Here is a 26,277-nt window from a genome sequence, read left to right as displayed (position 1 = left end):
ATCCACTTGATTATTAAAATCCTCCTCTGACGAAGTCACTCTTTGGTGATCATCCACATTGAACACAAATATTATCAAGTTTTTCACCATTGCACATAGATTTACCTGAAAACCTCTTCTCCAAATTCCTTTGTCTTCAGTTTTTCAATCTTGTTCTTTTCTAGTCCATGAACATTGAGTAAAACCATTGGCCACTGCCCATAAATTGGAATATAGTTCCATGTCTGACCATTTCTTCTTCCAAGCAAAGTGTAAATCCAGGTGTACTGCTTAAAATTTTACCCACTGGGTTAAATTCTTTACCACTGTCTTTTAGGGATGTCCCAGAAAGGGGCTATAGTGCTACAGGTGTGCACTTTCAGATGGTACTTACATATTGTATAGAACCATATGTAATCCAAGACTTCTCTTTCTTTGTCACTGGATCATAGACAATTCTCTTTAGATTCTAAATTCAGGCTGGGTGAGAAAAGGTGATGTAAAAGGAGTGGGGACCATAAGCATTTGGGATACATATTAGTTGGGATTTCATGGCCTACTTGAACTTGATCACATATATACCACTTCCATTTGATGATGCCCCACACCACTGAATGCACCCTGGGAAATTCACAATTAGAAAACTCCTGAACGTTAGCTGGGTTTATTTCCAACATTATTATGCACAAATATCTCACAAATAAGTGTAGAGAATTGCTACTCCTCACACAATAGGTCTAATCAACACAATACCACAAGTGCAATGGGCCTATATATCCTTTGAAAGGAAAAGTTTATCAAGATCCCTACAGACTAAATTATGACATAAGGCAGGAAAGATCAATAATACTGAAGATGGAGTGGGTGATACCACTGGAATTTGGAAGATTGCTTCTGCTAAGATGGGAAGGCCACTTCCACTGGGCATGGGAAGATTTCTTTCTTTTTTATTTTAATCATTGTTCAAGTACAGTTTTCTCCCTTTATTCCCATTCCAGTCCACCCACTTAACCCTCCCCACTTCCCTCAAATTACCACCCGCCCCCTAGTTTTTCTCCATGTGTCTGTTAAATTTGTTCCTGTAAACCCTATCCATTTTCCCCTGAAATTCCCCTGAAATTCCCTCTCCTCTCCCCTCTGAACACTGTCAGACTGCTTTCTGTTTCAGTGTCTTTGGTTATATTTTTCTTGTTTCTTTGTTTTGTTGTTTAGGTTCCTGTTAAAGGTGAGATCATATGGTATTTGTCTTTCACTGCCTGGCTTATTTCACTTAACATAATCCTTTCCAGTTCCATCCATGCTGTTGCAAAAGGTAGGAGCTCCTTTTCTTTCTGATGCATAAAATTCCATTGTGTAACTGTACCATGGTTTTTTGATCCATTCATTTACTGATGGGCATCTAGGTTGCTTTCAACACTTGGCTATTGTAAATTGTGTTTCTATGAACATTGGGGTGTATAGGTTCTTTTGCATTGGTGTTTCAGGGTTCTTAGGATATAATCCTAGCAGTGGAATTGCTGGGTCAAAAGGAAGATCTGTTTTCAGTTTTTTGAGAAAATTCCATACTGTTTTCCATAGTGGTTGTACCAGTCTGCAGTCCCACCAACAGTGCACTAGGGTCCCCTTTTCTCCACAACCTCTCCAACACTTGTTTGTTGCTCTGTTTAAGATGGCCATTCTGACTGGTGAGAAGTGGTATCTCATTGTGGTTTTAATTTGCATCTCTCTGATAGCTAGCAATATTGAACATCATTTCATGTGTCTTTGGATCTTCTGTATGTCCTCCTGGAGACGTATCTGTTTAAGTCCATTGCCTGTTTTTTAATTGGGTTGCTTGTCTTCTTAGAGTGGAGTCGTGTAAGTTCTTTATATATTTTGGAGATTAAACCCTTGTCTGAGGTATCATTGGCAACTATGTTTTCCCATACAGTTGGTTCTCTTTTTATTTTGATACTGTTTTCTTTAGCTGTGCAGAAGCTTTTTATTTTGATGAGATCCCATTTGTGTATCCTTTCCTTTATGTCCCTTGCTCTGGGGGACTTATCAGTAAAACAGTTTCTGCATGAAATATCAGATTTTCCTGTCTATGTTCTCCTTTAGGACTTTAATGGTGACATGGCTTATATTTAAGCCTTTTATCGACCTTGAATTTATTTTTGTGTATGATGTGAGTTGGTGCTTGAGTTCCATTTTTTGGCACGTAGCTGTCCAGTTCTCCCAACACCATTTGTTGAAGAGACTGTTTTTACTCCATTTTATGTTGCTGCCCGCTTTGTCAAATATTAATTGGCTGTAGAGACTTAGGCTTATTTCTGGGCTCTCTGTTCTGTTCCATTGGTCCATATGTCTGTTCTTATGCCAGTACCAGGCTGTTTTGATTACAGTGGCCTTGTAATACAGTTTGATATCAGGTGTTGTGATCCCTCCTACTTTGGTTTTCTTTTTCAAAATCGCAGCAGCTATTCAGGGTCGTTTATGTTTCCATATAAATTTCTGAAATGTTTGTTCTATGTCTGTGAAATAAGCCATTGGTACTTTAATAGGTATTGCACTGAATGTGTAAATTGCTTTGGGTAGTATGGACATTTTGATGATATTGATTCTTCCAGTCCATGAAGACGGCATATGTTTCCATTTGTTTGTGTCTTCCTTGATTTCTTTCCTCAGTGTTATGTAGTTTTCTGAATATAAGTCTTTTACCTCTTTGGTTAGATTTATTCCTAGGTATTTTATTTTTCTTTTTGCTATATCAAATGGGATTTTTTTTTCTTGATTTCTGCTTCTGCTGTTTCATTGTTGGTGTACAGAAATGCCTTTGCTTTCTGGATATTGACTTTGTATCCCGCTGTCTTGCCAAATTCATTTATTAGGTCAAGCAGTTTTTTGGTGGAGTCTATAGGATTTTCTATGTCCACTATCATGTCATCTGCAAACAATGACAGTTTTGTTTCCTCCTGTCCGATTTGGATGCCTTTTATTTCTTTTTCTTGTCTGATCGCTGTGGCTAAAACTTCCAGTACTATATTGAATAGAAGTGGTGAAAGTGGACAGCCTTGTCTTGTTCCTGATCTTAGTGGAAAAGATTTTAGTTTTTTCCCATTGAGTATGATGTTGGCTGAAGGTCTCTCATATATGGCCTTTATTATGTTGAGGAATGTTCCCTCTATTCCCACCTTGGTGAGTGTTTTCATCATAAATGGGTGCTATACCTTATCAAATGCTTTTTCTGCATCTATTGAAATGATCATGTGGTTTTTGTCTTTGCTTTTGTTTATGTGATGTATTACATTTACTGATTTGCGAATATTGTGCCATCCTTGCATCCCTGGGATGAATCCCACTTAGTCATGGTGTTTGATCTTTTTAATGTGTTGTTGGATGTGGATTGCCAGTACTTTGCTGAGGATTTTAGTGTCAACGTTCATCAGCGATATTGGCCTGAAGTTTTCTTTCTTTGTTGTGTCTTTATCTGGTTTTGGAATGAGGATGATGTTGGCCTCATAAAAAGAGTTTGGGAATCTTCCATGTTTTTGGATTTTTTGGAATAGTCTGTGAAGGATAGGGGTTATCTCTTCCTTAAATGCTTTGTAGATTTCTTTGTGAAACCATCTGGTACCGGGCTTTTGTGTGTTGGGAGTTTTTTGATTACTGCTTCAATTTCTTTTGCTGTTATTGGTCTGTTCAGGCTTTCTGCTTCTTTTCCATTGAGTTTTGGAAGATTATCTTTTTCTAGAAAGTTGTCCATTTCACCTAGGTTTTCAAATTTCTTGGCATACAGTTCTTCGTAGTAATTTCTTACAATCCTTTGTATTTCTGTGGTATCTGTTGTAATCTCTCCTCTTTCATTTCTGATTTTGTTGATTTGGGTCTTCTCTCTTTTTTTCCCCTTGATATGTGTGCTTAAAGGCTTGTCGATTTTGTTTATCTTTTCAAAGAACCAGCTCTTGGATTCATTGATCCTTAGAATTGTGCTTTGAGTCTCTATGTCATTTAATTCTGCTCTGATCTTGGTTATTTCCTTCCTTCTGCTTGTTCTGGGCTGTCTTTGTTGCTGTTCCTCGAGTTCTTGTAGGCGTAGGGTTAGGTTGTTTGTTTGAAATGTTTCTAACTTTTTTAGGTGGGCCTGTATCACTATGAACTTCCCTCTCAGGACTGCCTTGGCTGTGTCCCATAAGTTTTGGGTTGTTGTAAGTTTGTTTTCATTTGTTTCCAGAAACCTTTTGATTTCTTCCCTAATATCATGCTTGACCCATTCATTGTTTAATAGCATGCTATTTAATCTCCATGATTTTAAGTGTTTTGGGTTTTTTTTTTTCCTTGGGTTCGTTTCTAGCTTCAGTGCCCTGTGATCCGAGAAAATGCTTGGCATGATTTGAATTTTCTTGAAATTGTTCAGGCTTGCTTTGTGTCCTATCATGTGGTCTACCTTGAAAATATTCCGTGTACATTAGAAAAGAATGTGTATTTAGCTTCTTTTGGATGAAGGGCTCCAGATATATCAGTTAAGTCCATTTCATCTAGGGTATTGGTCAATGCCACAATATCTTTGTTGATATTTTGTTTGGAAGGTCTGTCCATTTTTGACAGTGGGGTATTAAAATCCCCCACAATAATTGTGTTGCTGTCAATATCCTTCTTGAAGTCCTCTAAGATTTTCTTTATGTGTTTGGGTGCTCTTATGTTGAGTGCATATATATTTACAATGTTTAAGTCTTCTTGGTGGATTTTTCCCTTGAGTATTATGAAGTGACCCTCTGGGTCTCTTTTTATGGCCCCTTTTTCTAAGTCTATTTTGCCTGATATGAGTATTGCTACCCCGGATTTTTTTTTCCTGTCCATTTGCTTGGAAAATTGGTTCTGGCCCTTCACTTTTAGCCTGTGTATATCTTTGGTCCTGAGGTGGGTCTCTTGTAGGCAACATATGTGTGGGTTATGCTTCCTTATCCATTCAGCTATTCTATGTCTTTTGATTGGAACATTTAATCCATTTACATTTAAGGTTATTACTGATAGTTACTAATTCATTGCCATTTTCATACCTGTGTTCCTCTCTCTGTCTCTCTTTTCCTTAATGCAGTCTCTTTAGCATCTCTTGCAGAGCTGGTTTGGTGGAGGTGTATTCTTTTAGACTTCTTTTATCTGGGAAGCTTCTTATTTGGCCTTCTATCTTGATTGAGAACCTTGGTGAGTAATGTAGCCTTGGTTGCAGACCTCTGGTTCTCATTACTTGGAATATTTCTTGCCATTGTCTTCTGGCTTGGAGTGTTTGCATTGAGAAGTCAGCTGTTAGCCAACTTCTAAAGGGCTCCCTTGTATGTTATTTCCTGTTTCTCCCTTGCTGCCTTTAAGATTCTCTCTTTGTCTTGAAATTTTGCCATTTTAATTATGATGTGTCTTGAGGTGGGCCTCTTTGGGTTCCTCTTGATTGGGACTCTCTGTGTTTCCTGGATTTGTGTGACTTTTTCTGTCATCAAATTAGTGAAGTTTTCCATCATTACTTTTTCAAACGGGTTTTCTGTCCCTTGCTCTTCTTCTTCTCCTTCTGGTATCCCTATTATTGGGATATTATTACATTTCATATTGTCTTGAATTTCTCTTAATCCCTCTTCATTTTTTCTGAGCCTCTTTTCCTTTTATTGGTCTTTCTGGGTGCTCTTTTCTACACTGTCCTCTAGCTCGCTAATCTGGTCTTCTGCTTCATGAATCCTGCTTCTGATTCCTTCTACTGTGTTCTTCATTTCATAAATTGTATTCTTCATTTCCTCTTGGCTCTTGCTGATACTTTCTATTTTCTTTTTTATGTTGATATAATTTGCCATGAGATCATTGTAGCTTCCCTGTAGTTTCTGGTAGCTCATTGTGAGTTCATTGAGGTTCCTGATAATCATTGCTTTGAGCTCAATATCTGATACTCGAATTGCCTCTATTTCATTTAGCATTCTTTCTGAGGCTTCCTCCTTTCATTTGGGGATTGTTTCTTTGTTTTCTCATTGTTTGTGAGACTCTTCTTGTTATCCTCTGTTTCTTAAGTTGTTCTGTTCTGGTTCCCTATGATTATGGTGTGAGCTTGTGTGGTAAAATACCTGTGAGATTCAGTGGTGCAGTATCGTTAGTGCATCCTGGTGTTCACAGCTTCCCCTTACTTTGTTTTGTGATCCGTTGGAGGAGTAAGGCAAAATGGTTTAAGACAGCAAGACAGTATACTGTGATATTTACATTAGCAGCCAGTAGAGAAGAGATTGGCTATCCTTTGGCTACTTATAGTGTTAATCATGATCTTCCACCCCAGTAGCCATGTTTTAGAAAGGATGGAAAGAAGATAAGACTCTTGTTGGGAACAAAAGGATTGTTAGTTGAATCTAGAAAGCTGTGAGGCTGTGGGAGGTCAGATTCTGGTGTAGGGTGGTAATAAAGTTTAGTAAATAGGAGTAGTGTGTAAAAGAATAGAGACAACCCCCACAATAATATAGTTCAGGTAATTGTGAAGTGGACTGAGGTCAGGGAGGGGTGTTGAGTAGTATTTACAATTGTATGAACTAAGTCTTATTTACAGTAATATTAAAGCAACAATCATGTGGCAGAATCTATGAGATGTAGATAACAAGAATAAGGAGCATAGAACCTTGAGAGGTGTACTAATGGAACACAGATGAAGGACAGTAAATTATCAACACACTGTGACTGAGATAACAGGGGGAACCTATCAAATGACAGTATAACCAGTCAAGCAAAGAAGATTATACAGAAAGAAGAAGAATACCAAAATATTATTAAAATAAAAAATGTCGGAAAAGTGAGAAAAAGATAATACAAATTTGCAGTAACTTGCAAGCTCAAAAAAAGGGAAAAAAAGTAGAAGATGGAATGGAGGAGAGATAAATTTGGAGTGGAGGGAATAATACAAGGATGAAAGGAAGAGAAACATAAGGAATTGAGAGATATAAAAATAATAAGAATTTAAAAAATAAAATGTTAATTAAAAAACCAGATAAAATCAAACAACAACAATAAAAAAGACCCCCCCCCCAAAAAAAAAGCCTCTTGTTGGTTTCTAACTGGCCAGACCAGTTTTTCTGGTCTTGCTGGCTTCAGCAGGCTGAGGGGCATTTGGAGTGCTTATCGCTCTTTCCAGTCAAAACTCAGTCATACTCTTGGTTACTGGGTACTGTCCCCAGGGTCAGCAGGGCGCTCTCCCCAGAGCCAATCCATTGTTCCCCTGCAGGACCCTGTATGTGGGTACAGGTGCTCCTGAGCATGCTCTCCGGTGCTCACTGCCACAGTCTCCCAGGCTCTGGGGCACAGCAGAGCTCCTGCATCTTTTCTGGGTTCTCAGCGCAAGCTCCAGGGATCGCAAAGAGACACACCCTTCCCCCAAATTTCACCAGGGCGGGCTCTATGTTCTTAGGAAGCACCGGCATCTTTTCTGGATTCATAGTGGAAGCTCCGGGGATCGTGAACTTCCACCAATTTTCCTGCTGTGGGCTCCAGGAACCCCCAAAGCACCCTGTCCCTTCTGGGTTCATAGCGCAAGAGTCGGGGATCCCAAAGGGGCACTCACTCCCCCAAGTTCACCACTGCAGGCTCCAGAAACCTGTGAACCCCCTTGCCCTTTCTTTTTTCAGGGCTGGGAGGTCTGGGTTTTCCACAGATCCACACTCTCACCAGGCTGGGGGCACAGGCACAAGTCCAGGCTGCCCCTGGTCATGCAGGCTGGGGGCGCTCACCCCTCCCAGGGCTCTGCACAGGTGCCTGCAGTCCCTGTGTGATTGTCTCCCAGTCCATCTCCCCTCACTGTGCCTTCAAGCAACAAGGCCACCCCTGGTGTTGCTCAACCCCCATCGTCTGGGGAGGGAGTGGTGACTCTGCTCTCCTGGGTGCCCTGAGGCAGACCCGGGAGCATCGGACCTGGGAGCTGCAACCCCCCTGGTCCCCACGCTGATCCCTGAGTCCCTGTTGTCCTGAAGCAGTCTCCTTACCATCTGGTTTTTCAATGTCTGCTATAATTTTTGATGTCCTGTTTTCATAAAGGTTTCGCTAACCTAGGCCCTTTACTCTGTTCCTCCACCAATCCGGGAGTTTCTCTACCTGGCACAGAGGAAGGGGATCATGATCCCTCCAACAAAGATGCCATCTTTTGGAAGATTTCTTCCACTGGCAAAGAGACTAAACAAAATTTAGAGGCTTGGTGTATCCAGTTTCATTAGAGTTTCCCACATGCGCTCATCCTAACTTACTCAAAATCCTTTATTTTAAAAATATTTTCATTTTAAATGAAAAGATCTATCAGTTCTAAAGCTTCTTAAAATTTGCATGAAGACAAATCTATAGAAAAATGGAATTTGTGATTTGAATTGTGTTTTGTCTATGTGTGTGATATCACCTCGGTATACCATTTTTCATATTTCTGGAAATATAATCCACACTCCAGAGTCTTATAATAAAATAAATTTGTAATAAACATTGTAACAAAATACATATTTGCACAACCAAAATATAAGGAACCTTTTTTGGGGTATTGTAACAGAAAAATACTGTCCAGGTTGATCAGTTGGTTGGAGCCTTGTCCCATACAACAAAAGGCTGTGGCTTTGATTCCTAGTCAGGGCACATGCTTAGGTTATGGATTTGATCCTTGGTTGGGGCACATATGGGAGGCAACTGGTCAATGTTTCTCTCTCACATCTTTTTCTCTCCCTCTCCCTCCCTCCCTTTCTCTCCTTTTATCCTTTCTTCTCTCTTTCTAAACTCAATGAGCATATCCTTAGGTAAGGATTTAAAAGAAAAACATGATTTCTATTAAAGGTGAGATCATATGGTGTTTGTCTTTCACCACCTAGCTTATTTCACTTAGCATAATGCTTTCCAGTTCACCTTTAACAGTAACCTAAACAACAAAACAAACAAACAAGCAAAATATAACCAGAGACACTGAAATAGAGAACTGTCTGACAGTGACCAGGGGGGAGAGGGGAGGGAATTTCAGGGGAAAAGTGGGACAGTTTAAAGGAACAAGTATAAAGGACACATGGACAAAAACTAGGGGAGTGGAAATGGGAGGGAGGTGGGGAGGATTGTCGGGGTGACCTGGGATGAGAGTAAAAGGCAAAAAACTGTACTTGAACAACAATTAAAATTTAAAAAATAAAGAAAAACATGGGATTTATAGCAGATTTAAAAAGTGCTTCACAAATCCCTAGTGATTCCTCATAGGTGTCTCATTCACTTATTTACTCATTGAAAAAATATTTGCTGAACCAGAGATATGGAAATAAAGAACAAACTGATAGTGATCAGAGGGGAGGGTGATAAGAAGGGAATAATGGGGAAGGACCAATTCAAGGACCATGTATAAAAGATTCATGCACAAATACAATGGGTGATTGAAAGTGGAAGGTGGGAGGTAGGGCAGGGGAGAGCAATGGGAGCAAAATGGAGACAACTGTAATTGAACAAAAATAAAAAGTTAAAAACATAAACTGGAAAAAAGAAAAAATATATTTATTGAATGTCTGCAAAATGCAATGTGGAAGTGGACAAAGGTATCAGGAGAGAAAGTTGGTTTTTGCGGACAAAAAGTTGTATGTCTGCCACTGCTTAAATAGATCAGGCCTGCTTCAACTACTTTGTATTTTGGAATTCTTCAAAAGATTTCCATCACCAAACAAAAAAAGTGAAAATCATTGGTATGGATAATAATAAAGTAGAAGAATATCCACTGTCTCATTATGTTAGCTGAAATTTCACTGAATTTACATATATTTTCAGTCTCTGATGAAGTTACATTGCATCGGAAACTTAATGTGCTATATCATGTAAAATTCTCAGTGTCTTCCAAAGTATCTGAATTGCTATGGTTAACAAATTTAGGAATGATTCAAACCCAGGGCAATGCATTGCCTCTAGTACTCAGGAAAGGTCACAAAGCAGTGAACAGTTTCTTGTCTATTATCATGAACCTCACACTTCTTTCTACACTTGATCTTAGCCAAAAGGCTAAGAAGCAATCTCACACTTCTTTCTAAATATCATAAATGGGAGAAAGAGAGGGAGGGAGGGAGACAGAGAGAAAGAAAAAGAATAAATAGCTCCTAGTAGCCTGTTGAAGCTGGGTAATTAAGTTTTTAGTCAAGTTTTAGTTTCTTGTTAGATTCTGCTTTTATATTGGAGTCCATGCTGACTTCACTTACTGGGTACAGGCAGTGTTGTTGTTGTTATTATATCAATAAAGTACTTTCTTCTTTATGATAACTTGACTAAATATACTCTAAGTGGTTTTTAATTACAAAGATTACTTCTTTTAATCTTCAAAATTTCTATCCATTTAATTATACATATGTGACATCTTTGATAGACAAGAATGCTTGAATTTTATTTTGCCTAAAAGGACAGGAATTGAATCAGAAAACAATATGCCAAGTGACATAAGCCAGGAGGTGAAAGAGAAGTACCATATGATCTCACTAAGTAGAACTTAATCAACAAAACAAACAAGCAAGTAAAATACAATCAAAGACATTGAAATAAAGAACAAACTGACAGTAACCAGAGAGGATGGGGGAGAGGGATAATAGGGGATGGGCCATCAAGGAACATGTATAAAGGACACATGGACAAAGACAAAGGGGGTAGGTTCCAAGGTGTGAGGCAGAGAAGAGTGGGGCAGGGGACATTGTGGGATGAAAAGGGAGACAACTGTACTTGAAAATCAATTTTAAAAGATAATGAAAAAACATAAAATATAATTCTCTTAAATGTTGTAAAAAGAGAAAAAAATCTGAACTAGCAAGGGAGATAAAAAGATATTTAAAACATCCAAAGTCATCAGCGACCTCCAAAGAGGTGTAAATGGAGAAGTAAAATACTCCAATTTCTTCTTAGCAGTTGGTAATAACTGATATAAATGATTTCACTATTCCTTTAGATTACACCAGCTAATGGTACCTCAAACACTCAAATAAAAACCCAAAACAAAACAGCTCTCCTGAAACTGACTGAAATGTTTCCTACATTCAGTCTTGGTTTCCAAAATCTAAATTACTTTATTATTTTAACCATTAAGCAAATTCAGTGAAAGAAGCCATCAATGAAAACAATTCTTTACATTTTTTGTATAGGTTTTATTCCACCAAGAGGAAAATAAAGTCTGTAGAACTGACATAGCTATAGCTATTGATATTTTTCTTACATCTAAATAAACTAAAATGACCATGAACTCTTAAAAATACTTTTAAAAATGTATCATTATACAACTGCTATATTATACCCTGAAACTAATGTGAAATAATTGAAACTAACTGTAATTGAAAAATAAAATTAAAATAATTTTTAAAAAAATATAGTTTGTTGAATATTCTATTACAGTTGTCTCATTTCCCCCTTTATTCCCCTCCACCTTCTACCCCCTTCCCATCCACATTCTGCGACCTTACTTAGTTCATGTCCATGGGTTGCACATACAAGTTCCTTGGCTTACACATTTCCTATACTATTCTTCACCTCCCCTTGTCTATCCTGCACCTACTATTCATTTTTCCCATTCCCTGTACCTTTCCCCCATTCTCCCCTCTCCCTGCCACTAATCCTCATGTGATCTGCATTTCTGTGATTCTGTTTCTGTTCCAGTTGTTTGCTTAGTTTGTTTGTCTGTTTGTTTGTTTTTTGGTTTGGTTGTTGATAGTTTTGAGTTTGTTGTCATTCCACTGCTCAGAGTTTATTATCCTCTTCCTTCAGTAGATAAGTCCCTTTAACATTTCATATAAGGATTCAGTGGTGATGAACTCCTTCAGCTTGACCTTATCTGGGAAGCACTTTGTCTGCCCTCCCATTCTAAATGACAGTTTTGCTGGATAGAGTCATCTTGGATGTAGGTCCTTGCCTTTTGTGACTTTGAATACTTCTTTCCAGCCCCTTCTTGCCTGCAAAGTTTCTTTTGAGAAATCAGCTGATAGTCTTATGGGAACTCCTTTGTAGGTAACCCCTATTCTCTTGTTTCTTTTAAGATTTTCTCCTTATTTTTAATCTTGGGTAACTTAATTATGATGTGTCTTGGAATGTTCCTCTTTGGGTCCAATTTCTCTGGGACCCTTTGAGCTTCCTGGACTTCCTGGAAGTCTATTTCCTTTGCCAGATTGGGGAAGTTCTCTTTCATCATTTTTTTTCAAACAAGTTTTAAAGTTATTATTCTTCCTCTTCTCCTTCTGGTACCTCTATGTTTCTGATGTTGGAATGTATAGAGTTGTCCTGTAGGTTCACAAACCTCTCTCCATATTTTTTTTAATTCTTGTTTCTTCATTCTCTTCTAGTTGAATGTTTGTTTCTTTCTTCTGGTCCAAACTGTTGATTTGAGTCCCAGTTTCCTTCCCATCACTGTTGGTTCCCTGTGCATTTTCCTTTAATTCACTTTTCATAGCTTTCATGCTTTCCTCTATTTTGCAACCATACTTAACCATTTCTGTGAGCAACCAGTGTTTTGAACTGTGCATCTGATAGATTGGCTATCTCTTCATCACTTATCTTTATTTTTTTTTCTGGAGCTTTGATCTGTTATTTCATTTGGGCCATTTTTTTTTGTCTTGGTGTGCCTGTTACACAGTTAGGAGTGGAGCCTTAGGTATTCACCAGGGTAGGGCAGCCCACATCGCTGCATTGTGGGGCTGTATGTGGGGGAGGGGTCTGAGAGGGAACAACGAAGCTTGTTTAGCTCTCTGCAGACTTTCAGTAACTTCCCCCACTAGTCACAAGCAAATTGGGCCTTTCTGATGCTGATTCCTGGGTGGATATTTTTATGTCCTGTGATATGTTAGGACCCTGTGGATCTCTCCAACAAGCTCTCCTATGAGGCTGGGAGCTTCTCCTGCCTCCTCAACCATCACAGGTTTTTTAAATCAGAAGTTTTGAGGCTTTATTTCCCTATGCTGGAACCCTGGCTTGCACAATTTGCATTGCTCCCCAGTTGTTCCCCCCAATTTATCTGCACACAAACATGAGATTGGCTGGTCTGTGAACCACCGCCTTGCCAGGCCCAGTCTTCTAGCTGCCACCCTGCAGTGATTCCTCTCTGCCCCAGCTGCCTGTCTCTACCTGTCTCACAGGTCCAGATGAATGTTTCTTCTTTAACTTCTTTGTTGTTGTACTTCCATGCCATTAAACTTTCTGGCAGTTCTGGTTGTTTTTGTTTCTAAATTCGTTGTTGTCCCTCCTTTGGTTGTGTGAGGAGGCACAGTGCATCTACCTATGCCTCCACCTTGGCTGCAAGTCCAAACTAAACAAAATTTTAAAATGTACTTTTCAGCAACACATGTTTTTTCAAGGTAATTAAAACAAATAGACCTTTTAGTGGAAGAGTTCTAAATGTATGGCATAACCTTCTTGGAAAGGCTGAAATGCATTTTGTCTTCTAAAAACTTTACACAATGGAATACTAGGCAGCAGAAAGAAAGAGAGACCTCTTATGCTTCGTGACAGCATGGATAGAACTGGAAAGCATTATGCTAAGTGCAATAAGCCAAGTTATGAAAGACAAATACCATATGATCTCACCTATAAGTGGAACATAATCAACAAAACAAACAAGCAAGGAAAATATATCCAGAGACATTGAAATTAAGAACAAACTAACAGTGACTAGTGGGGAGTTGGGGGATAATAGGGTGGAAGGTTGAAGGGTTTTCAGGAACAACTATAAAGGACACATGGACAAAACCAAGGGGAGGGAGGTAGGGATGGCTAGAATGGTGGAAAAATGCAGACAACTGTACTTGAAAAGCAATAAAATAAATAATAAAAAGAAAGATGTGCTCATCTGTACCTTAGGTGTAACTAGAATGAATGTTAAATTATAAAAGGCAGTTGAAAACCCTCCTGTGAAAAAGTCTTATGTTGTGCCAGGCTCTATGTCATATGTTGAAGGCACAGAAATGAAAAAGAAACACCTTTTATCTATTAGGATTTTGCTATCTGTTTACCTGTTTCTCTCCCCACAACCTATTAAAATAATTTGATATGGGCTACAATGTGCTACATGAACACATAGGAGGGGAACCTAACTCTCAGTTGTAGTCAAGTAATGCTTCCTGGAATAAGACTTGAACAAAGTATATCAGATTGAGGGAATGGCACAGTGTTCAGCCTAAAGTGGAGAAAAGTATAGCATATTCCTGGAATTGAAAGAAGATAAATTTGGCTGGAGAAAGAGACAGTAGTGGCTGTAGACAGCAGTGAGGCATGGACATGCTAAAGTAGCTGTCTGAGGTGAGTAAGCTAGGAATGTCAGCATTTGTGAAGTAAACTTTGACCTTCACTGATTTGGGAGAGAAGGAGAGGGAGAGAGAGAGAGAGAGACTCACTGCCATCTCAGAAACCTCAAGAAACCCTCTGTGGGATGGACTACACAGTGAAGTGGAAGCAATGAGTCAGTCTAATTTAGGCATAATGTCAATCTGACTTAATTTGGCATTATGCTTATAAGGTCTGGGGACATTCCTTTTACATAAGATTGATTTCTAGCCCAAGCATCAGGGCATTTGTGGGTGATAAAAATATATTTCACTAGCATTTATTTATAGTTGAAGGTACAAAATATAATTAACCACCAAGGAAAAGGGACACCAAGAGTGTATTTGACTACCAGTTGTCTGAGATCTATCAAGCCCTCCAGCAAGGACAGATCAGCTAAAGGTCTTTCACAGAATTTGTATTAATATACAACATAGTAGGGCCCTAAGGGCTCCTGGAGCTCATGGCTGATAGCTGATAGTAGCTTCCTCTTATCACTCATGTACATGCACACCAGAATAAACTCTTGTACATAATTTCAGGCATTATAATTATTATAGAATATGAAATCTCATGTTATACTATTTAAAGAATAAACTTTATTTAGCACTAAAGTTAGATTGAATTTCTTGGTTCTTTTACCTATTTCCATTTTTTCATGTAGTTCCTCCATTGTGAGTTCTTCAGAATGCTTGTTTCATTGGAATCAGGGTTGGGAAATATCCCATTAAGCAACAGTTTTTTTTCCATTGTTGTAGCTGTTCTTGTTATTTGCTTGTTTCTTTTTGTAGAACGTAACAGAGTCTCCCATATGAATTCTACATCTGCAAATGAGGTCTGTATTATACATTATCTGTTTTCCACATAAACTTGAAACTTTGTTTTTTCCTAAAATATTTTATTTATTTATTTATTTATTTATTTATTTATTTATTTATTAACTTTTAAATCTTTTGTTCAAGTACAGTTATCTCCATTCCCCCCACCAACCACCCTAACCCAGCCATCCCCACTTCTTTAAGAGCAAAATTTATGTCTGTTATTTATTGTTACATCCCCCATCCAGTGCCTTTTCTGGCATCTATACAACACTTTAAGTATTTGTAAACTGAATGAATGACTATTTTAAGAGCTGATGTTCCATAGAACACACTTCTCAAATACATATTTTTAATCCACTTTGCAAAGCAGACTACCATTGTGATAAAATGTATATTGGTAACATTTACACCAATGACAGAAAATATAAAGATGTTACTACAAGCTTTGAGAGAACAGAAAAATTTCATAGAAAAGACAGTACATAAGAATCCTGCATAAATTGACTACTTCAGCTAAACACTGATTCTGTAATTTTTAGTCTGTTTCTAAAACAGTATTCAGTTGTTATGTGGATATAGACTATGTTATAAAAATACAATGTGTAATGATTAAGAAATGATTGTTTTCCAAAATTCTTTTGGGATATTGAAAAAGTAAGTTTGTTTGTTTGTTTGTTTATTTTAGTAGCTTCTCAAACAAAAGTAAATAACATCTCCTGGGAGTGCAGATGTTTTATAAACAAATTGAATGTGCATTCTGGATATCCATGCATTCCGGATGACAGATGCTGAGTTCAGGAACCTCTTGTTACTTTTTATTGGGAGCATCATCCTGCCATACAAATATGCTAATATGTCCTTATATGATGAGAAGAATCACTGCTGGTTACTTATGTGAATAGATAGCAGCTGCAAATCCCAAAGTCCAGTTGCTTAACTCATGAAATGAAAATTCCTTAATTCAACCCCCTAGTCAATATGACTACTCATGCACAAACATTCCTTAAAATTTTTGCAGTAAGCATGTGATAAGTCCTTGGCACATGGCCCTCTCTTATTATTCAGGTTAAGAATTCTACCACCATTAGTGAAATGGGTATACCCTATTTTTTTTGGCAGAGTAGGAAAAGTAGGTAGAGGAAAAGTTTCTTATTTTTTTCATCTGTAAACTTGAGCAGGCCTTAGAACCACATATGATACTCTATCTATATATTCTGGTAGAGAAGTTAATAAATTTAATTTCTTTTTTCTTCACCATAAGTATTCAAAGACTTAGATATTGGAGTTTGTTTACTTATTTAAGTGATGTAGGCTAAGAGAGAGACAATAAAATGATAGCAGTAGGAATTGAGAAGATGAGGTTGACATTTGTGCTGAGCCTAAGATATTATAGCTGGATGTGACCTTAAAGTTTTTCTTGTCCATGAAGGATACATGGGTTTCAATTGGTGTGTCATCTGTGATTGCTTATAGCCTCCTGAAAGATTGTGTTGAGAAAGATCTCAGGATGGTCTTCAGGTAACTGGGAAAGATTGCCTTGATTGATTATGGGTGGTGGTGGTGTTATCTAATGATTTCTGATCTGTGATTTAGTCATTGTAAGTACTTCATATGTGGGGATGTATACATAATAAACCACATATAAGTGTTAAACAGTTGTCAGAATTATGGAGCAGTTTGTGTCTGTAAAACATCAGCTTACTGATTAAGCAAGAGTTATCTCTTTTCCACTGCTAGACTTACTGCAGGTAAATGTTCTGTGAGAAGAACAATATGTCTATGTGCATGTGGATAATAAATTATGAGCTACAATTATGTATTTAATACATCTTGATGTGCAATGTTTGGCTCCTTTCAGCCACAGGCTATGCTAAGCAAGCTTCAAGAGACTCCCAGCACAGAAATTTTCAAACTTTATTTTTATTTTTTAAACTTATGTATAGAGAGAGAGAGAGAGAGAGAGAGAGAGAGAGAGAGAGAGAGAGAGAGAGAGAGAGAGAGAGAGATCACTTTGTTGTTCCACTTATTTATGCATTCATTGGTTGATTCTTGTGTGTGCCTTGACTGCAGATCTAACCTGCAACCTTGGCATTTTGGGATGAGTCTCTAATCAACTGAGCTACCTAGCCATAGCAGTTTTCAAACATTCTTACTCAACTGTTTAAGTAGTTATGTGGAGGTCTGGGATTCTATTAAGGTGTGTCAAGATTGACCTCAGGGGTTGATGGTAAGGTTCCATGCTTCTCACCCATGTTCATGAATGTGCTTTGAAACTTAAAAGATAAAGAAATGAAGTTTCCAAACATATGTTTTTTGTTCTTTTAGCAGCAGAACTAAACCACTGACTTAGACTATAGTGTGTTTCTGATTGTGTTTTTGTGAATTATGAGGTTACTATTTTAAATATTAGTCTTTAAGAAAACATTAAGTTACCTATTCCCAAATGGCATGTCAAAAGTCTTCACATTTGGACAAAGTCTTATTTCACTTTTTCACTTGAAGTTCTCCTTCTAAAATTGATAATGAGCTACCCAACAATGAGAATGAAAGAAATGATCTTGTTAAGGAAGAGTACTTACTTCCTCAATACTTAAATATAATGTTATGTTTATTTAATTTCACTATCTCTGCTGTTTTTACTACAACCAGAGGGTTGTTAGTGCATTTTTATATGGGTTTGAGAGAGTTTATTGTTAAATTTTGAATAATTTTGCAAACAAAGTATGAGTCATTATTTTAAAATATAAATTTCAGTGGTACATTTAAAATTAAATAAGTGTATTAAAACCAAAGAAAATACTCAAAACTCATAACTTCCCAATTACTCTGCCATATTTTTACTGTTATCTATGCTCTTCAGGTTACGTATATCTTGTATACCTGTGTGATGGAAATAGTTTATAATGGTGTGCTGCTGTGCATCTCTTCCCAACTTCTTGTTCAGTGACATCATGTTGCTAGCTTGAAAGCAGAAATCAGAAAATGCTACAAATTTGCAGTTATCCACTTCCTTTATTTGCAATTATGTTTCTACTTTTCATTCATCAAGACTTACCTGCTTTCACCACCATTTCTACAGTGTTTTTTTTTCTTTGATCAAATGGTTCTACACTACAGACTGAAGAACATTTTTTCATGTATTATTTATCCTTAGTTTTCTCCTAGTAAAAATCATTGTTGAGGGTGTGTCTCTCTCCTGACCTAGTTTTCATCCTGTTGATGGGTTACACTGACCACTCTAGCAATCTAGTTTGTGGAATGAATGTCACAAATAAATGGTCCACATCATAGTGTTAACTAACAGAACTAACCAAAATCTTACCCTGAGTTGAAATTTTATAGTGGTTAACTAGCTCACTCTTGTCATTAAACTCTGCTGATCTCTATAGTCATTCATTCTAAATAATTAATATCTGGTTGGTAGAAATTTATCTGAAGTTATCAAGATATATTTTTAAATGTCTACTTATTCACAGAATAATTTGGGATAAGTAGACTTTCCAAGAGGGCCTATGGTAACATGATATTCCTTAGTACTTCTCTAGTACTATGCTAGATGGAAGCTGCTTCGAGAAGATATGAAGTAAGAAATCAGGGTGTATGATGCAATTTAGGCAAAAAACATCTCCAATATCAAGATCAAGGTCCAGTATAGTAGTCAAGAATGTTGAGAGAAGCAATACCAAGATGACATGTAGTGCAATGAGTTCCACTATTACCAATTTAATCACAGTCCAGAGGCATTATCTAAGATTTCCTTGAAATCTCAATACAACAAAAATAAGTCTATCAAAATATACTTTGCCCTTATGGAATTTATATCATTTCTCAATGGAAATAACATTGTATCTTTAGAAAATAAAGCTTTATCTCTCTTGGTAATCAACATTATCCCCATCCTATTGAGTCTGTGTTTGGAGATGATTGAGTATTTGTAATTGTTGTTATAATAACTTGCTAAATAAGCTTTCATGACTCAATGGAAACATTAAGAAACCTTGATGTGAAAAGAATAATGCTGTTACAATAAAGCCAAAACAGATGGTTAGATGTCAGTTAGTTCTTAGCTACTCAACAGTAACATGAAAATATTTTTAAAATGTTTTATTGTTTTCCAATTACAGCTGTTCCCATTTTTCTCTCATTGCTCTCCCCTGTCTGGCCCAACCCCCAAACAGGAAAATATTTGACTGTAAAACCCTCAATTTCTGATCCAAGATGGTGGAGGAATAAGTGGAAGTTACGCTAACTTCTTTCCAGGCTCAATCTGGAATTGCAACTAAATTGTGGAGAAATCATGTGGAATAATAGTTGGAGAAAAAACTTATAGCCATGGACAGACAGAAGAAACATCTTCAGCACAACATGACTGGTATAGAGTGCAGAGGAGACACAAGAGGTCTATCTGGTCTCCCACAGGCAGCAGATGTAGTGCTGGAGTGGTATTTCAGTGGCCAGGAGAATGCCCCTGAGAACAGTGGGGGCAAAATCCCAAGCTGGGCTCCCCATCCTACAGCACCAGAGCCCAAAAAGTACCCATATAACATCCAGCTGTGAAAATAAGCAGAGTATGTCTCTGCCAGAGATGAATGACTAGAGATGCAGAGAGTTGCTTAAAAGGCCAACACATAAATTTACATATGCAACCACTTACCATGGGCTCTGGCAAAGTGAAGGGTGTTCGAATGGACTAGAGATGCCTAAGGTGAGACTGTGGACAGTGGCCTTATGGAAAGAAGTGAGAGAGGAGCCTCCAGGTTCCCAATACTGAGTCATCCCCCATAATGCAGGAGCCATCTTGTTCAGGCAGACCAGTTGCCTCAGAGTGGCAGCAGCCTGAGGGGAAGCAATAGCCTCACTGACAGAACTGATTTTGCCCCATCTTGTGGAGCTTAATCCTGAGTGCTGATTGCAGAGTGACGAGATTAACAACTAAAGGAATCATCCACAGTTGGTAGATCTCTAGTAGTTTCAAACAAGCTGCCTAAGGCCAGACTGCAACACCATCTGACATCACCAGAGGTGGATCCAGAAAGCAAAAACAGTGATAAATACTAGACACTACTGAGATGAAATCCAACATGGTCTTCTCTATGATTTGCAATATACAATTTCCTGTGAAGTTTTTTTAACATTCATTTCTTGTCCTTCAATTTATGCATATTAGCTCCCTGGATTTTATATTATAGTATTTCAATTCTCATAGTTTGCTTCTCCTTTTCTTATCCCATTTTACCTTTTTCTTTCCTCTTATTATTATCATTATAAATTTTGTTTTCTCTGTTGCTACACCTTGTTTCCACTCCTCACTCTTACTGTTCTCCCCCGTCCAGTCTTTCAAAGCCAGTTTTCTTGTCATTGGTCATCTCACACTCTTTTTCCTGATCCTAAATACCTACATTCTCTCTCCACTTTTATCAATCATTTCTTGTTCATTGTAGATAGGGTAGTTGTTGCATTTTTTCAGTTTTATATCTAGATCTTCAATATTTTTGTATTTCAAATTTCAAATTTTACCATTCCCCCCTCCTACTCCATTCTGCCTTCATCCTCTCCTTTCTCTTTTTTTATCTCAAATTTAAAATTTTCCCTGTCTTAACCTGTTTTTTTTCTTTTCTTTTACTTTCTTTTTGTCTCTTTTCTTTCATCCTGCCCTTTCCTTTTTTGTCTCAAATTTTATTTTTTCTGTCTTAGCCTGGTTTCTGTTTCTCACACTCAGTATTCCCTCTCCCTTTATCATTTCAAAATTACTTCCATTTCTACTAGGCAACTCTTAAGCCTTCTTTTCTTTGTTTTTCCCTCTTATTCAGTTTCCACCTATATTAATCTTAGCTTACTTGTTGTTGATAGTGCTGTGGGGGATCTTTATCTCTAATTTGGTTCCTATTTTTTATATTTATTTATCCTTTCTCACTTTATATTTTTAAATTTCTGTTTAAACCTAATACTATATGATTCCCCTTTCTTACTCCATAATTCCCCTCATTCCCTTTTTCTATCAATGATGTAAATTTTATTTTCTCTCTTCATATTCCTCTGATTCCCCTCTCTTATTACTTATCTTCCCTCTAACCTCTCAAAATCATTTTTCTTTCAGTTAGTCATCTTATATTTGCTTCTCTTTTCTTATAATAGTCTTAATCTATTTACACTCTTATTAACACTGGTTCATTTGCTTTTCATAGTGGGATTGTGGGTGGGATTGTGGGTGGGTGGGATCGAGGGTATGGGTTTGTTTCCTGGGCTGTGTGGTTCTGTTCTGGCAGGAACTGCAAAACAGCATACAAGATGTGGTGGGAAGAGTGACCCTCAGTCAAGCAGTTGGAGGGAAGGACCCACCAAAGAATTACTGAAAAACAACCAAAACCCAATTACATCCAGAGAGCCAAAATAAATGGCATAAAGGGCATCCCAAGAGCATAAAGGTCAGGAGATCAAGGAGACTGTACCACTGAATCCCACAGGCCTCCTACTAAAGAAGTTAACACCACAAAGATAGGGAGTAAGAACCAATGAATTTAATAAGCAGAGGCTAACAAGAAGAGTCTCACAAACAATGGGAAGACAAAGAAATAAATCCTAATCAAAAGAAAAAGAGGAATCCTCAGCAATAATGCTAAGTGAAATAGAGGCAAGTAAACTATTAGATGTTGAGTTCAAAATAATGGTTATAAGGAAGCTCAATTAACTCAGTGAGAATTACAAAGAATTACAGGGATGCTACAAGGATCTTATTGTGAAATATATCAGCATGAAAAAGGATGTAGAAACAATCAATAGAACCAAGAGGAAATGACGAATGCAATTTCTAAATTGAAGAACACAGTAAAAGGAATTAAAATTAGGCTAAATGAAGCAGAGGATCAAGTCAGCAGGCTGAAGCACAAGGTAGAGAAAATTTCCCAGAAAGAGAAAGAAAAGGGAAAAAAAAGATTCAAAAGGAAGAGGGGTTAAGGGAACTGCAGAACAGCACAAACCATGATAATATCTGTATAACAGGAATACCAGAATGAGAAGAAGAGGAGCAAGGGACAGAAAACCCATTTTAAAAAGTAATGATGGAAAAATTTCCTAGTTTGATGAAAGGAAAATGTACACAAGTCCAGGAAGCACAGAGGGTCAAAATAAAGAGGAACTGAAAGAGGCCCACTCCAAGAAACATCATAATTAAAATGGCAAAAATTCAAAGTCAAAGAGACAATATTAAAGGCAGCAAGGGAGAAACAAGAATTAACATACGAAGGACCTCTGCCAACCCTATCAACTAATTTCACAACAGAAACCCTACAGATCAGAAGAGAATGGCAAGAAATATTGCAAGTGATGAAAAGCAAAAGCCTACAACCATGACCACTCTACCAGAAAGGTTCTCAATGAAAAGAGAAGGTAAAATAAGGAGTTTCCTAAACTAAAGAAAGCTCAAAAATACACCTTCATAAAACTAGCTTTGCAAGACATGCTAAATTGACTGCTTTAAGAAAAGGAAGAAAAAGAGTGACAGAGGGAGGAACACAGGTACAAAGAGGGTAAAATGGTAAGGAATAAGTATCTATGAATAATATTCTTAAATGTAAATGGATTAAGTGCTCCAATCAAAAGACATACTGCAGCTGAATGAATAAGAAAGCATGACTCACATATATGCTGCCTACAAGAGACCCACCTCAGAACAAAAGACCTACACAGACTGAAAGTGAAGGGGTGGAAAAATATTTCAAGTAAATGAAGTAGACATAACTGTCCTTGAACAAAAATTAAAAAATAAAATTATTTTAAGCAAATGGACAAGGAATATAGCCAGGGTAGCAATACTTCTGTCAAACAAAATAGATTTCAAAACAAAGGCCATAACAATACCCTGGTCGCTGTGGTACCATGGGTTGAGTGCCAGCCTGCAAAACAAAGGGTCACCAGTTCAAATCCCAGTCGGGGCACATGTCAGGGTTGCAGGCCAGGTGCCCTGTAGGGTGTGTGTGTGAGACAACCACGCGTTGATGTTTGTCTCCCTCTCTTACTCCCTCCATTCCCCTCTGTCTGAAAATGAACAAATAAAAAATCATGAAAAATAAATAAAAGGGACTTTTTAAAAGAAAAATCATAACACAAGAGACAGAGAAGGACACTTAATAATACTCAAAGGTAGAATCCATCAAGAAGATATAAATATTGTAAACATATAAGCACCCAACATACGAGCACCCAAACATATAATGAAAATCTTGGAGTACTTCAAGAAAGATATAGACAGAAACACAATTATAGTAAGGGATTTTAACACCCACTCTCAACAATAGATAGATCTTCCAAACAAAGAATCAAGAAAGATATTGTGGCATTGAATGACACTCTAGATCAAACAGACTTAATTGCTATAGACAGAATCTTACACCCCACAGAAGTTAAATACATATTTCTTTCAAGTGCACATGGAACATTTTCAAAGACAGACCACAAGACAGGACACAAAGCAAGCCTCAACAAATTTAAGAAAATTGAAAGCATATAAAGGACTTTCTTGGACCACAACAGCTTCAAAGTAGAAATCAACCTGAAGGGGGAAAAAAAAACCCTCAAAAATAGTGAAATTCATGGAAACTTAAAAAAATGTTATTAAACAATGAATTGGTTAAAATGAGATCAAGGAAGAAATATAAAAATTTCTAGAAACAGATGAAAATTAACACACAGTAATCCAAAACCTATGGGACACAGCTAAGGTGGTCTTTAGAGGGAAGGTCATAGCAATATAGGCCTACCAAAAAAAGAAACATGTCAAATAAACAACCAAACCCTACATCTACAAGAACTAGGTGAAAAAACAAAGCCCAGAGAAAGTAGGAGGAAGGAAATTACCAAGATCAGAGCAGAATTAAATGATGTAGAGACTAAAAAAACAATTAAAAAGATCAATAAATCCAGGAGATGGTTCTTTGAAAAGATAAACAAAATCAACAACCCTTTAACCACATTCATCAAGAAAAAAAACAAAAGAGAGAGGGCCCAAGTAAATGAAACCAGAAAGTCAGGAGGAGAAATTACAAGCAATACCATAGAAATAGAAAGGATTTTTAAAAATTACTATAAACAACTTTAAGCTGAGACATTTGACAGCCTGAGTGAAGTGGACAAACTCTAAAAATACATAATCTCCAAAAACCGAATCAAGAAGAAGCAGAAAACCTGAAGATACCAATAACAGCTAATAAAATGGAAGCAATAATAATAAAAAAAAAACTCAAAGCATCTCTGGCTGGTGTGGCTCAGTGGATATAGCACTGGACTGCAAAGCAAAGGGTCACTGTTTCAATTTCCAGTCAGGACATAAGCCTGGGTTGTGGATCAGGTCCCCAGGAGAAAGCACTTGAGATGCAACCACATATGGATCTTTCCCTCCCTCACTCCCTCCCTTCTCCTCTCTCTAAAAAATAAATAAATAAAAGTTTCAAAAAAAAACTGAATGCACATGAAAGCCCTGGACTGGATGATTTCAAAGGAAAATTTTACAGACATTTAAAGAAGAGCTAACCCTTATATTTCTCAAATTATTTAAAAATACCCAATAAGAGGAAAGACTCCCAAACTCTTTTTATGAGGCCAGCATCACCCTAATCCCACAAAACACATAAAGACAGACACAACAAAGAAAGAAAACTACAGGCCAATATCACTGATGAATGCAGATGCTGAAATCCTCAACAAAACATTGGCAAATGACATCTAGCAATACATTAGAAAGATCATACACCATGATCATGTGGGATTCATACCAGAGATGCAAGGATGGTACAATACTCAAAAATCAATAAGTATAATAATCATATATATAAAAAAAAGACAAAAATCACATGACCATATTAATAGATGCTGAAAACAGCATTTGACACAGTAGAGCACCCATTTATGATAAAAACACCCAGCAAAGTGAGAGTAGAGGGAACATCCCTCAACATAATAAAGGCCATATATGAGAAATCTACAGACAACATCATATTCAACAGGGAAAAACTAAAATCTTTCTCCCTAAGATCAGGATCAGGACAAGGGTATCTTATTTCACCACTTCTATTCAATGTAGAGTTGGAAAGTCTAGCCTCAGTTATCAGACAAGAAAAATAAATAAAAGGCATCCAAATTTCAAAGGAAGAAATAAAACTGCTATTGTTTATAGATGACATGATAGTGTAATAGAAATCCCTATAGACTCCATCAAAAACCTACTCAACCTAATAAGTGAATTGTGCAGACATGAAGGATACAAAGTAAATATTCAGAAATCAAAGGCATTTTTGTACACCAGCAATGAAATATCAGAAACAGATATCAGGGAAAAAATATCACTTGTTATTGCAACAAGAAAAATAAAGTATCTATGAATAAACCTTATCAAGGAGGTACAAGACATGTACCTAGAAAACTGTACAACATTGAAGAAAAAAATTAAAGAAGACACAAATAATTGGAAGCATATACCATACTTATGGATTGGATGAATTAACATCATTAAAACGTGTAGACTACCCAAAGCCATTTAGAGAGCCAATGCAATTCTTATTAAAATACCAATGAGACTTTTTCACAGATATTGAATAAATATTTCAAAAATTTATATGGAACCATAAATGACCCCAAATAGCCTCAGCAACCTGAGAAAGAAGAACAAAGGAGAAAGGATCATAACCTGATATCAAATTATATTCCAAGGTCACTGTAATCAAAACAGTCTGGAATTGCCAGGTCAAAAAGCAGTTCCATTTTTAATTTCTGAGGAAATTCCATAGTATTTTCCATAGTGGTTGCACCAGTCTGCAATCCCACCAGCAACACACAAGGATTCCATTTTCCCCACAGCCTAGCCAACATTTGTTGTTTGTTGATTTGTTTATGATGGCCATTCTCACTTGTGTGAGCAGTATCTCATGGTTTTAATTTGCATCTCTCTGATGGCTAGCAATGCTGAGCATCTTTTCATGTGTCTCTGGACCCTCTGTATGTCCTCCTTGGAGAAGTGTCTGTTCAAGTCCTTTGCCTATTTTTTAATTGGGTTGTTTGTCTTCTTAGAGTGGAGTCATGTGAGTTCTTTATATATTTGGAGATCAAACCCTTGTCTGAGGTATTATTGTCAATTATGTTTTCCCATACAGTTGGTTCTCTTTTAATTTTAATACTGTTTTCTTTAGCCTTGCAAAAGCTTTTTATTTTGATG

Source organism: Phyllostomus hastatus, unplaced genomic scaffold (assembly GCF_019186645.2).
Source record: "Phyllostomus hastatus isolate PE091 unplaced genomic scaffold, TTU_PhHast_1.1 phas_contig_90, whole genome shotgun sequence".
Classification (NCBI taxonomy): Eukaryota; Metazoa; Chordata; class Mammalia; order Chiroptera; family Phyllostomidae; genus Phyllostomus; species Phyllostomus hastatus.
This window is presented reverse-complemented; position numbering follows the sequence as displayed.